Raw genomic sequence first — 14,018 nt, forward strand, 5'->3', positions numbered from 1 at the left:
AAAAAAAAAAAAAAAAAAAAAAAGCTAACCGAAAATTTCACATACGTGCTTCAAGTTTGTGCAAAGCACAAACTGCACTCTGTCATTTCCCTTCTTCTTCAACTCCCACTCTCACTACAGAAATAGCTGGTATTCTGTCTTCACCTTCCCATCACACACACACATCATCAACTCCACTCCATCTACAGCAGCCCTTTCTCCTAGGTCAGCACAGATCCGTTCCATAAATGGATGGCTTTTCCTAGGTCCTCCACCTTCATGACTACTCTCCTCCTCGTTCACCGCACTTTAGCTTCCCATCATCTCCGTTCTATTTCTCAGAAACAGTAAGGTACTTATTGCCCCAAGGCCTGCACATTCGAGATTCCTTTCCTGGCTGGAACACTCTTCCCAGCTTTTTAGAACAGGGCTCCTTATCAGTCAGCCTTTAGTTTACCTTCCCTATAATACAACTATCTGGCCCCCAGAGGGGACTCAGTACATTTGTTCAAAGAATAGGTTCCACAGTACTCATTTAACTCCTGAATCTAAACATCTGGCACCAGTCTGACCTTTCAGTTTCAGTACCTCATTTCTAAGGGTGTGTTAGATAGCCGCACCTCAACTTTAGCATAGTAAGTACACTCAAAACCAAACCCTTCCACTTTTTTTCAAACCATTTCCCCCAATCTAAAATTACATGAGCAATATGATTCACATTTTCCATTTCATGGCAATGAATCTCACTCATTTGCTCCACCTGTCCAAAACTCTAATCACTCTTGAATTCAAATATCACTGTGTTACTCCATTCACTCAGGCATTCAATCAACTATTCATTCAACAAATACTGAGTGCCTTTTATGAGGCACGCACTATGTTAGATACAGCAAAGAAGCAAATTACATATATTCTTGTCTATTATATATGAGTCAAATAATCACACAAATATTTAATTACAGACTAAAGAATGCAATGAAGGAAAAGTGGTAAAAACTCTGAGAAAAAAATAAGTAAGCCATCAAGAAACAATGCTCTGATAATGTGCTGGCTGAATGAGATCTAACTTACAGCAGGGAGACTGGAGGGAAGGGCGTGCCAGGCAGGGGGGGTCAGCCAAGTCCCCAAAGCAAAAGACCAGCAGGCCTATCTAAGGCAACTATCACTTTGCCTTATATAGTATACTCTCTGGACTTGCTCCAAACCTGTACTCATTTTACTAGTATTTACCTAAGAGAAAGCACACAAAGTGACCTATACAAGGCAACACCCTCAGGAGATGCTGAGTCACATGTCTGATACCTAGAGATCTAAACCAGTAAAAACTTCCAGGTGACTCCAATACACAGGCAGATTTATAAGTCATATGCCCAACTACCCATCCGATAAACATACACTGACTATTCTCTCATGGAATAGCTAAGATCTATATGATAAATTGTTTTCAAGATTGGCAGCAATAATTCCACCCAAACTGCATGTCTTTTTGCAAAGTGACTTTAGACTCTACCCTTCAAGAAGAGAAGTCTATGTTCATACCACTTGAATCTGTGAGTCTGACCAAAAGAATGGAGCAACAGTGATGATGCATGACTCCTGGGACTATGTCTAAAGAAACCGTGCAGATTTCATTATGGTCCAGCCATTACGTAAAAGGAGTCTGACCTACAGTAATAAATGATAAGAACTAAGATGTCCCTGCCAAAACCTAGCAGCAAGTCTCCAGATATGTGAGAGGAGTCATTTTGAGCAATGTATCCTTGCCCTGAGTTACTAAATACACTGAGTCATGAGCAATAAATGGTTGTCATTTAAACTGGGTGTGGTGGCACATTCCTGTAAACCCAGCACTCTGGGAGGCTGAGGCTGGAGGATCAAAAGTTAGAGCCCAGCTGAGATAATTTAGCAATTTAGCAACACCTTTTCTCAAAAAGGAGTGGGGATATAGCCCAGTGAGAAAGCCCTGGGTTCAATCCCCAGTAACACACACACACATGCGCAAACACAAAGGTTGTCATTTATGCCATCAAAAGCTTTGGGGTGATTAATTACACAATAACACAACTGGAATAATAAAAATTCCAAACTCTTTAGCAGTCATTCAAATATGTCCCAACTTCGATGATCAAAAAACTCTTCCTGGTCTTCATCAAAATTATCCCTCCTTTGATTTAAACCCATTTCTCCTTAAAATCTTTGAAGTTCATGAAGAACAATTAATCAAAATCCCCCATGGCAATTATTCTTGTATTTGAAGATGGTGATCAAGCCATCCCTTAAGTTTTGCTTCTTGAGGCTAAAATCTTTCCTTTTTTAAAAACTTACATTGATAGGATCCAAATGAAATGGCACATGTGTCTAACACAGATTTCCTACCCTCCAATGGTCCATCTTTCTGTAATCTAAGCAGTCCCAAACATGGCAGCAACACAAAAGTTACTAGGTGTTCTGCATAAATCTAAGCCCCTACTGTAATTCCTATGAAACCTTTTCGAGTTTTTGTTTGTTTGTTTGGGTTTGGTTTGTTTTTTGGTTTTTTGAAACAAGGTCTTCCTATGTAGTTCAAGCTGGCTCTGAACTCACTATGTAGCCCAGGCTGGCCTCAACTCATAGTGATCCTTCTGTCTCAGCCTCCCAGGTGCTGGGGTTACAGGTATGTACTACCATACCCAGCTCTGAAATCTTTCTGTTCTTAACACGCTGCTCAGTCCACCTTGTGCTGCTGACTCCTTTAACTTATCTCCCTTCCCTGACACCCCAGTACAGCAGTCAGTTTGAACAAAGATCTGATTTTTGAAGAACAATAGAAAGAGGTGCCTGAAACTCAGGCTGGGGTGGTGCACCATTAATTTCAATGAAAGGTCTCTAACCACAACTGCCATAGGTCAGGCAAGCTCTGCCTACCTCTTCCTCCTACCCTGATGATAAAAATGCCTTGTAAAGACAAAATCCTTATTATACCCCCCCCCGACACACACACAGCTCAATACTGGAAATTGAACCTAGAACCTTCACACTGAGCTATATCCCTGGCCTTTTCATTTTGAGACAAAGTTTCCACCAAGTTGCCCAAACTGTGTTCAAATTTCCAATCCTCCTGTCTCAGCTTTCCAAAGTGCTACTATTACAGGTATGTACCACCATGCCCAGCTTGCACTTGCCTTTTGAGAAAAGGCACCATTTATGTAGAACCCAGATGCATATAACTACATAGAATCTAAACAGCTGTTTTGTGTAGTCTAAGAACATGTTTTCTTTTTGAGCTTACCTGAATATATGCTTTTATATCAGAACTGGCTTTAATACCACTGGTAATAACAAAGCCTACCCAACACAGGGTTAGGGTTATTGTATCAAATGATGTACAGAAATAATTTTTTAAAGCACTATAAAAATGCTAGGTAATTCAGTGGGACAAGATTTTAGCAGGTCCTTTAAATCTTTAACTTAGAATGGTTACCTGACAGTTTTAGGTGACACATTCAGAACAGGCAGCCATGGGCTCAAGTGCAACTGACAGAAACCCAAAACATCCATCTAACAAGGGAGCATACAAATTTTTAATGTTTCAAAGACTAATAAAGACATTTAGAATAGTGGTTTGACCCTGGGGACCTACTTCACTCATTGTCTCTGGGGGGCTGGGCTGTAGGCCAAGGACCAAATTCAGTCAAGGAACTCAAGAGCCCAGCAGAAGTGAGAGACAGGACTGAGAAGTCTAAATAAGGAAGAATACACAAGGTCAGAGAGGACTTTGTATATGAAATGAATCCCCCGGGAGACGCAGATTTTGATGGTCAGAAAAAGAGAAGCCACTGGAAAATGCACAGGGTCCTAAAGAGACAAGGTACATCCAGGGAGTGGGAAAACAAGTTCAAAGGGGTTGAAAAAGAGAAAAACGACAAAGGGACAAGAAGACAAGATGATAACAGGTAGGACAGGGTCAAATGGGAAAGGCTTTACAAATCAAACTAAGTAGGAAATAGGGTGCCTGAAATGAAAACATCAGATTTAGCCTTTTGGAAGATAACTTGGGCAACAATATGGTGCAGATGGGAGCAGAAAAGTATTTATTGTAGCGTGACAAGCCCATTTGAAGAAGTTACAAACAGTTGAACCATAAGTTACAAACATCAAATTCCTACAGGCAAAGTCAGCAAGAAAATGGTAGTCCCTGTAACCTTTGAAGAGTGCAGGCTCTGCCTAAGTATTCACAAACAAAATTTTAAGCCACTGGTTTGTTTAAACAAAATGTCCAGGTTTTTTTTTTTTTTTTTTTTTTTTTTTGCGGAAGAATCTCAAGCCACTGGGCCATATTGATCAAAGGCCTTTTAAAAAGTTCCAGGTTTTTTTTTTTTTTTTTTTTTTGCTTCAGGTAAATTAAAGCCAAGACAAGTGGGGGTGAAGAGCCACAAAACAAACCATGCAGTCAAGAGTTTAGCAACCACGCAATCAGCATATTTAGAGGACTGGAACATAAAAGAACAGTAAAATTGATGAATATAACGGAGTTCAAACATGTAGAACATATGGAAACACACACAGATAGCAAATAAGACAGTAGGTAAAATACTGTGTTATGTACATGTTGATTTTAAGATGCCATGTAAAAAAGAAAAAAAAAAGATGCCATGGTCTGTCAAGTTGGAGACAGTCTGAAAATTGGTCCAGTTGGCAGTAAGAATCTGAAGTTTGGGAGAGATTGCTGGGTCAGTAAAATACAATGAGGGTAGCTGAATGTGGGGGCACAATTGAGATTCTTGAAGGGAAGGGCAAAAGCCTGGAAGCATCTCAACTTTTATGGGACAGAGAATGTGAAAAAAGAATAAAAGGACACCCTGGAAACTAGGACAAGAGAAATGAAGAGGACACTGAGGAAAAAGGATTCGCGGTGTTAAATGATAGGCAAAGGTGGAGGGTGAGGGCCAGGGATATAGCTCAGTAGCACCACGCCTGCCTTGCAAGCACAAGTTCCTGACTTTGATACCACAAGAAAAAATAACAAAAAACAAAAAAACAAAATGATGGAGGATGAAACTGGGACATTAGATTTGATAATTAGGAGGTGATAACAGTTGATCTCCAGGAAAGCATGATGGTACAAGCCGTTATATAGGCTCCTCCTCTCCCTACCCTTACTGAGAAACTGCTATGTGCATGTGCCAAGTGCCATGGATACAAGCTTCAGTTTTCCATCTCCCTACCCTATGGCTAAAGACCACATTGTCCTGGGTACTCATCCAGCCTTGGCAGGTAAGCAGCTGCTTTGTGGCAGAAGTGACTTCTATGCTGGAACCAGCTGGTCAGGAGAGCCAGGAGGGGTGCTTCAGAGAAGGATTAGGGGCGCACGGTCTGAGGTGAGAGTGAACTGAGGTAACTGCAAGAAGAAGCAAACTCTGAAGAGGGCAACTAACTAGGGGCAGGACAATCTGTCCTCTTCAGTGGAAGTTAAAACATTTAGAGGTGAAATGGAGTGGGAAGGTTGGGCAGGGCTCTGAGAGAATCAGAGATGTGGGAGGTCCTCACAATCCCTTAGAACAGACGATGGGCAAAACTCACTGGTCAGATCGTGCTTCCCACATGTTAGTATTCACAGTTGGCTAGGAAGGTGAGCAAAATGTGTTCACATCTCTTCTGCTCATAATGGTTTGGTGAAACCAAGCTGCTTCTCAGACGACATAAAAAGAATAGGAAAAAAAAAACCAAGAACAAAAGATGGATAAAGCTATAAACCTAACGTGTTTGGCTTCTCTAAGGTTTATACAATCAATGGTCTAATTGTCTAAAGCCACATTCAGAATCCAAACAAAAGACCTCCTAAAGACCTTTTCAGAGAGCTAAAGGGCTGGCTTTAAGGTATCCAAATTGACAAGGAACTAACCCACTTCTGAGGACTATGCATTTCCCCACTTTCTACCCCCAGCTTACTCTAAAGAAACCAATAAAACTGTCTGGGGTTACCTGATTTTGCTTGTTTCAAAACATTGCCACGGTAGACAGCAAGCTGCTGTCAGCTCCTGCTTCTGAGGTTGTTGGAGCCCTATCCAGATGAGATCATCTCAGGAACCAACAGCAGCAGCTTTCAGGCAGAGTGAATGGTGCCGCCTGGGGATGTATCTTTGGTAAGCAAGATTGCAACAGAGCAGAGCCGGTTACCCAGGGCAGTGCTGACTCATGCTAGGCAAAACTCCTATTTCCCAAACAACTCAGCCTGAGCCAAGTGCAATTAACTGTAACCTAGAAAAGAAGAGGCACCCCACTGATTGTTTTAAATCAAGGGCTGTTTACTGGGGGCAGGTAAACCTTACTCCCCTGCTTCTGGTAACTTGGCAGCCTCTTGGAACCCTTACCAGGAAAGCTCCAGGGGCCAGTTCCTGAAATTTCATCTGGGGTTTGGGACAGCAAGATTGCCACAGGCAGAAAGCTCACAGCTCTAAAGATTTCCCCAGGAGAGTGATACAAAAGTCACTCTGCATTTACGAACTGAAACACCTGGGTCAGTGGCCTCAGGAACTGGACCAGTCATCCAACTGGTCAAATCATTAGGGTGACTTTTTGTCAGCTCTAACCAAGCTCAGAGTTTTTTCCCCAGGAGGCCTCCTCTGACCTATCTGCTTCCTTAGGCAACTTCGTCTCCTGTCATTAAGACAGAAATACTACAGGATTTTTAAAAATCAGATGCCACAATCTCTATGCTACAGCTAAATCATCCACCATCATACCTGCTGGATGAATAAAGGATACAGGAGGCTGTGAAAATCACTTTAATACTTGCTCTTAAAAGAAAAAAAAACCCTAAATGCATGTCAATTCTCATTTATTAGCTTGCTTATTAAAAAATCAATTCTAGAATAAGTGGCTCATCAACAGCTATTCATTATTATTGAATTTGTCCCGAGAGGCAAAATTGGCATTGGTATTATACTAAGAAAACAAAAGATCAAGCCTTTGCTGTCTGTGTGTTTTAATCTGATGAGAGAAACTGAAGTTCATATCAGATCTTTCTGTTCTCTGCTCACAGTATGTGAGGGTTCCCCACAGCCATCACCTATTTCTTAGAGGGGGCATTCCCTCCTCCATCTTTCAAAGTACCATGAACTCTGAAAGTAGCTGCCAACCCAGTTACTCATTCAATAAATGTTGGCTTAATTAAAATGTACATGTAGACAGAATTGGAGGGTTTTTTTTTAAACTATGCTATTTAATTCTATTCAAGGGGCTAGTTTAAAAAAAAAAGTCCTTTACCCAAATCATAATTCTCCTTCACTACATTATTCCAGTAGGAAAGCCATTCTCATTCTGGGCTTTTATAAGGCATTATAAAATGATCCCTGTTTTTTCTCCCCTCCAGTGTTCTCTATTCAGAAAATGGCTGTGTAAAGAAAGTTTCCCTGCAGGGTGTGTTAATCAGTCCTTTTCAAATGATAAAAGTATCTTTATAGTAGCTGACAACCATTATCTCATGGACCACATTTTGAAAATTATTTCTGTAGCTGATGATAAGTCACAGACATTCTAATGTGAAATAACTCTCAAGGTACAAACATGGCACCTTCTTTGGGGTGGGACCAGTGTTGTTACAAAAGCTTACTGTACTTGTAAATCTTATTAGTTGACTATACTTTTGTCCCACCTTGAACCCACCCCACCTCATGGCTTTGTCCCAGAAACCAGGTTTAAGAAGTTGGATGAGCGGGCAACCCATTTTCTGGTCCCCCTTCTGTCTCTCTTATATAGAAGCTTTATCTCAATAAATTTTTCCTACTTTTTTTTTTTTTTTTTTTTGGACTGGGGATCAAACTCGGGTCCTTATTTTTCCTACTCTTAAAAAAAAAAATCTTTGGGCTTTGGGCTGGGAATTTAGCTCAGTGGTTCTGCCACCCATCTGCCTTGCAAGGTCCCAAATTCAATCCCCAGTACCAAAGAAAACAAAAAACACCTTTGGGCTTAGACTAAATTGGTAAACTTTAAATAAGGGAGAGAAACTTTCAGACAGTACAATGTCAAGAAAGTAAATGTGAGTTATGGAAGGAGAACTGAGGATCAGAAGCAATGGAAGTCCATAAATCTGCTCAGACACGATTCAAGAGGTTAGGAGAGCTATATTGAAGCTTCTCATTTCCCTCTCTGGGATTCCATTAGTTTTAAATGGTTTCCCCAAAATACAGCCATACTCCATCCCAGTTCCTCCTTTTAGACTGACAAAGTTAAAGAGTATCCGCTTATAACTTCTAAAAGACGCCAATTTGAGCCAGGCATAGTAGCACATACTAGTAATCCCAGGATTTTTTTTCTGAGACAAGGTCCCATTATGTAGTTCAGGCTGGCCTTGAACTCACTAGGTAGGCCAGACTGGCCTAGAACCTGTAGAGAACACCTCAACCTCTCCACCACACAGGGGCAAAAGGAGGACCCTGAGCCCAAGACCTACCTGGGCTATATAGCCTAGAGTGACCCTGCCTCAAAACAACAAAAAAACAAAAACAAAAGAGAAAGAGAGAGAGAGATGCTGTATTTGAACTAATGGCTTCTGGCACTTGAGGTATGAGGTTATATGAGAAAAAAAACAACTAGTTTTTTTTTCTCTTTTTGAAAGATACAGGGGTGGTGGCTCCCACCCCATCCACATTTAATTTTTTTTCACTGAGTTTATTGGTATGTTTTAGGTATACAATAGTTACGTTCATCACTGGGATCTTGTACCTTTACTTGATGTGTCTTGGTGCTTAAAACAGCTAGCTTTGTGATTAAGGTCTTTCAACACATTTTTTTAATGCAAGCAATTTACTACCCAAAGCTATTTATAGATTTATTTTTTTCCAAGTGGTCACAACAAATATTTAATGAGTGTGTGTGTGTGTGTGTGTGTGTGTGTAAATCAAACAGTAAAATTTGGTCAGGCCGGGGATTTAGCTCAGTGGTGCCACCGCCTGCCTCACAAGCACAAAGTCCTGAGTTAGTTCCCTGGTAACCCCCCCACAAAAAAAATTTATTTCTTAGTATCCTGTGGTCTTACAAATACATGAAAAAAAAACTAACAATGAGAACCAAGACCTGTCATGTAAAGGTACAAGATCCCAGTAATGAATGTAACTGTACTGTATACCTAGAATGTACCAATAAACTCAATAAAAAAAAAACTAACAATGAGAACCAAGACCTGTCATGTAAAGGTACAAGATCCCAGTAATGAATGTAACTGTACTGTATACCTAGAATGTACCAATAAACTCAATAAAAAAAAAACTAACAAATGCATACAAAAAGTCCTGGGGAGATAACAAACCAGGGAGGGAACCATGTTAGGAGCAAGGCTCAAGGAGCCATTCTTAGCTTCATCCATACATGACTTGTAACAATAACATATTCAAATACTACTTGGTAAGTTAAAATTTAGAGCTTTAAATTTTTTATTATTTAAAAACTAATCTTTTCCCTTTAACATCCTTTCTTTTCAAACCTCCCATTTATCTACTTCCCTACTCCAGCAGCCTAAATGACACTGAGCATTTCAGAGATTTTATGTTTGGGGGTTTAGGTGTTTTTGTTTTGGGTTTTTGTTTCAGGTTTTTTTGTTGTTGTTGTTTTGTTTATTTGTATACCAGGGATTGAACTCAGGTCCTTGTGCTTGAGAGGCAGGCAGCAGAACCACTGAGCTAAATCCCTAGTCCGATTTCACCCTTTTTAATACAATAGTCTCGCTACATAGGCCCAGGCTAGTCTCAACCTTGTGATCCTCCTGCTTCAGCTTCCTGAGTAACTGGGATTACAGGTCTGTGTCACCACTCCCAGCTTGGATTGTGTTTTGAGAGACAGGTCACAGCTATTTTCCCTAAGCTCTACTCAGAATAAAAAGATATTTTTTTCAAAGACCACCAAGCTGAACAAAAGTCACACAGAGTAGGCTCTAGACATTAGTTCCCTCACCCACAGGAACCACAAAGAATTTAACTATGGAACTGCTATTGTTGGTTGGGCCATTATTTTCTTCAAGCCTCCAGAGACAATTATCTTAACTAACTATTAAGGATTTTAGCTGTCACAGTCAGTCTTGTTACACTGAGACATTTTCACACCTGAGATGCAGTACAAGAGGCTTAATGGAATTTTTATGGCTGTGAAAATTAAAGTTCTCTTGACTCAACAGAATAGTTAAGTAAAATAAAGGAGAAAACCTCCCTCAAAGGTACAGGTTAAAAGTTGAAGCTTCTGACATCTTGATGAGGCAGGTTATTTTTTTGTTGTTGCTGTTGCCCAGAAATTCAAACCATGTGATGCTATATAGCTCATATGTCTTGACAGTGCCCAAATGTCAACTTATCACCACAGCATCAACCAGCACAGGCTCACTGTAACGTCTGGGAGCACAAACCTGCCGTATAAAATGGCCTCTCCTGGGAGATCAAGGCTGTCGCCATGGTGGAGATCATGCCATCTTGGGGCCAGGAGGACCAGGGAGTCCTTTTAATCTTTAACGAGCCACTTTCACGTTCAGATATAAGAACTAGCACTGCTGAGCTCAACCTGCTTCATAACATTCTACTGCAAAACAACGCCAGCACAACACAAGGGCCCACAAACCCAGTTTGTCCCCACTGGTACGGTTACCAGAATCTGTTCTATAATGTAACTGTGGGCACTTTATTATCCACTACAGTGTAATTCTTCATAGCTCAGGAAAGGTATCCAATATCAGAGTCTAGCAACTACCTACCTCAGGCACAATGAAATACTAGATTTTTCTATGTCAGTAATTGAAAAAGTAGCAAGCGTGCAGGGAAAGGAGGAATGAGAAGCTGTCAGGACACAGTCTGAGGACCTGACGACAAGACTGGGAAAAGGGAGTCACACACAGACGTGATCAAATTGCTGTCTTGGGCAGCTCATTTCAGAAACCTGGAAATGGAAATCTCAAAACCATTCGATGGGTGTAATTTTCTACACAAGGCTATTTCTTAGTTTTCTTCCTGAGCTGCTAATACAGAAAAAGGGCAGGGAAAAGGCCCCTGTCATCAAATTCCATCACCTACACCACTCTAACAGCTCTGTGACAAAGTGACTAATAGGCCCATGCCCTATCACTTACCTACCCCAGGAACCTTCCTGACAACAGAGCCAGAGTCTAATTCAACCTTGAAGATTTCTGGAATTCATAATTTTTTATATATTTCTGGAATTCATAATTCTTTTTATATATATCTCTGGATTCTTCTCCCTGAATACACACACACACACACACACACACAATTCACACACTCTTCCCTTTACACACCCTGACTCCAGAAGTCAAACATCCTCAACTTTCACCCTGGTTTCCACTAAAAATGCCACAAGATTAAGTTATCTTTGTTCACATCCCCAAGTCTAGGGGCCTTTGTCAACACGTGTTTCATTTTGAAGGGTGCTTTCTAGCCAAGTAGATAAGATTACCTGTTCAACTACAGTAAACATCAAACTGGCTTCTCTAGGCTATAGAAATAAAAGGTAAGACTGCGCAACTTGAATGTCCCATCAAAATAATTAAAGTAATGGAAGAGGGAGAGAAGATAGGAGAGATTTCAAAATAAAGACTGAACTGTGCATTTTGGTAGCACTTAAGAAATCGTTCCATCTGACTAAGCAGCTGATGAGTAGACAAATACCCAAAGGACTCTACATTCTCAAAAGACCACTGTACTCACAGATCTCACTTCCCTAAGGCTCTGCAAGAGTTCACATCATAAAATTAGACCTGCATTATTTATAATAAAGTGGATAGATACATCCTAACACCCAGAATTCTGATTTACTTGCAAATAATGGTCAACCATATTCAACCCAAATCTACGTAGCAAGGAATAAAACATATTTTTCTTTCTTTTTTGTTTGTTTGTTTTTTGAGACAGGGTCTCAGGACATAGTTCAGATTGGGCTTGAACTCACTATGTAGCCCAGGCTAACCTGGAACTTGCAGTGATTCTCCTGCCTCAGCCTCCCGAGTGCTGAGATTATACCACACCTGGTTTCTCATCTCTTTTATAACAGAACAAACAAGACTCAGAGGAAAGAACCTAAAGCTCTGTCCCAAGAATTAAGAGCTTAAAAAAAAAATCCCCATAGAATATATGCATTTGAAATAAGGCACTGTGAAGAGCAGGTGGGGAACATATATTTAATTATATATGATAGACACACAATTTCACATGTATTTTGTGTTATTTTAGTTTTTTGTTTTGTTTTTGAGACAGGGTCTGGCTATGCAGTCTATGCTAGCTTTGAACTTGCTATGTAGCTCAAGCTGGCCATGAACCTACAATCCTTCTGTCTCAGTCTCCCAAGTAGCTGGGATAATCTGTACTACTTCTGCACCTTTCCATGAATCTACAATTAATCTATAATTATCTCAAAACAAGTTTTTTTAAAAGCACAATTATTCAGTCAACTGCCCAGCAACTAAGCAGAACTAAAGAAAGGTGAAAAGCTTATAAAGTGTGGCATGTTTCATTCTGTTTCGTAGTCTCTACTATGCTGAGATGGAGAGTAGCAGTGATTCTTTAAGCACAGACAGGCTACTGGCCTAACTACCCGAAACAGTCAGCTATTACTTGTCCCCATCCCTTCTCATCTCTTTTATCTGAGCTCCCCCAAAGCCATGAGGAACAGGCCTGAAGGCAGCAGAAGTAACCAATGCAGAATAAACTCTCACTGCAATTTCAGCTTAGCAGGCAGTAAAAGGAGCTGGGCTTAATATCAAAAACATCTGAAAACCAAGCAGTTAGACAAGTACATTGTGAGAGATGTAATTACCAGCTCATATGTGACAGGCTTCTCTTTCTGCAAATAGTTTTACTTCTGAAAGTCTCAGTAGCAGTCTCCAACATGCGAGGGAGAGATTAGTGGAAAAAATTAAAACAACACTGCTTCTGTATTTCTCCCAGCACAAAATTTGCCTCAAGCTCCAGATAACCAAGTTTTACTTTCTACACTGATCAACAGCTTCTTGCTAAAAATGGTATCACTATTTATTCTATTGTCACAACATGAGGCCCTGAGGGGCACCAACACCTACATTTCTTGTATAGGAATCAATGTGTTGGGAAGGCCTATTGACAAACCTTATTGGGAAGACACACCAAACACCAAACTGAAAAATGAAACAGCACCAGTGAATTCTTCTCTTTTGTGTATGTGTGTGTGTGTGTGTGTGTGTGTGTGTTACTGGGGATCGAACTCAAGTCCTTGTGCTTGCGAGGCAGGCCACCAAACCGGCTGAGCTAAATCCCCAGCCCCGGTGAATTCTTCTCTTAACTGACTGCTTTAGATGTTCAGCCAAAAATGCTTTTAAGATTGCTGGCTTACATATCAAATACATTTACATTCTTTCAACCTAGAAAAAAACAATAAAACAACTCTAACAGTATGAACAAGCATTGCTACTATCATTTTTAAATCCCATTCTATACAGGAGGCCATGACAGTTCCACATCCACATTATATGAAAGCATCCTATTTGTAAAGATCCACTCCAAAAAGTAGTTGTAGTGGATGAGCTGACAGAGAGGAAGGCAGCTGTCCCCTAGTGACTGGGAGCTTAAGCTTCACAGTTGGACTTTTGGGTTGAGCACTGTGTGGCTCTAGGCCAGGTCTTTAACTTCTCTGTGCAGTGCTTTTGCACCTGTGGAACACAGATAATGATTGATATCTCTACTCACCTCACAGGATGGTTGGGAGGATTAAATGAGTTAACGGATGCCAGGTATGGTGGCGCCTATAATCCCAGCACTCGGCTGAAGCAGGAGGATCACCACAATTTCAAGGATGGGCTACACAGTGAGTTCAAGGCCAGCCTGAACTACATAGTGAGACCGTGTCTCAAAAAACAAAACAAACAAAAAAATCCAGAAAGAATTAATAGAGTAACCTCCCTGGCACATGGAAAGCACGTAAGTATTGGTACATTTTTGTATGTGGCACTAGGGATCAAACCAGAACCTTGCACTCACCACCAAGCTCCACCCCCAGCCCAATGTGTTGATACTTTCTTTTTTTTTTTTTTTTTT

At 40.6% G+C, this 14,018-nt stretch overlaps 1 protein-coding gene across 3 annotated transcripts in view; it reads right to left on the reverse strand.

Moving 5' to 3' along the window:
- Positions 1–14,018, reverse strand: part of Rffl (ring finger and FYVE like domain containing E3 ubiquitin protein ligase) — a 79,221-nt gene that overhangs the window by 38,673 nt on the left and 26,530 nt on the right. For 2 of the 3 annotated variants that reach the window (XM_033762904.1, XM_033762902.1), the window contains exon 1: positions 5,941–6,172. The exons of the other annotated variant lie outside the window; for it this stretch is intronic. The gene's annotated coding sequence lies outside the window, so the exon portion shown is untranslated. Of the gene's footprint in view, positions 1–5,940; positions 6,173–14,018 lie in introns of those variants that run through there. 3 annotated transcript variants of the gene reach the window in all.

The sequence above is a fragment of the Fukomys damarensis genome, unplaced genomic scaffold (assembly GCF_012274545.1).
Source record: "Fukomys damarensis isolate Sample0158 unplaced genomic scaffold, DMR_v1.0_HiC HiC_scaffold_13, whole genome shotgun sequence".
NCBI lineage: Eukaryota > Metazoa > Chordata > Mammalia > Rodentia > Bathyergidae > Fukomys > Fukomys damarensis.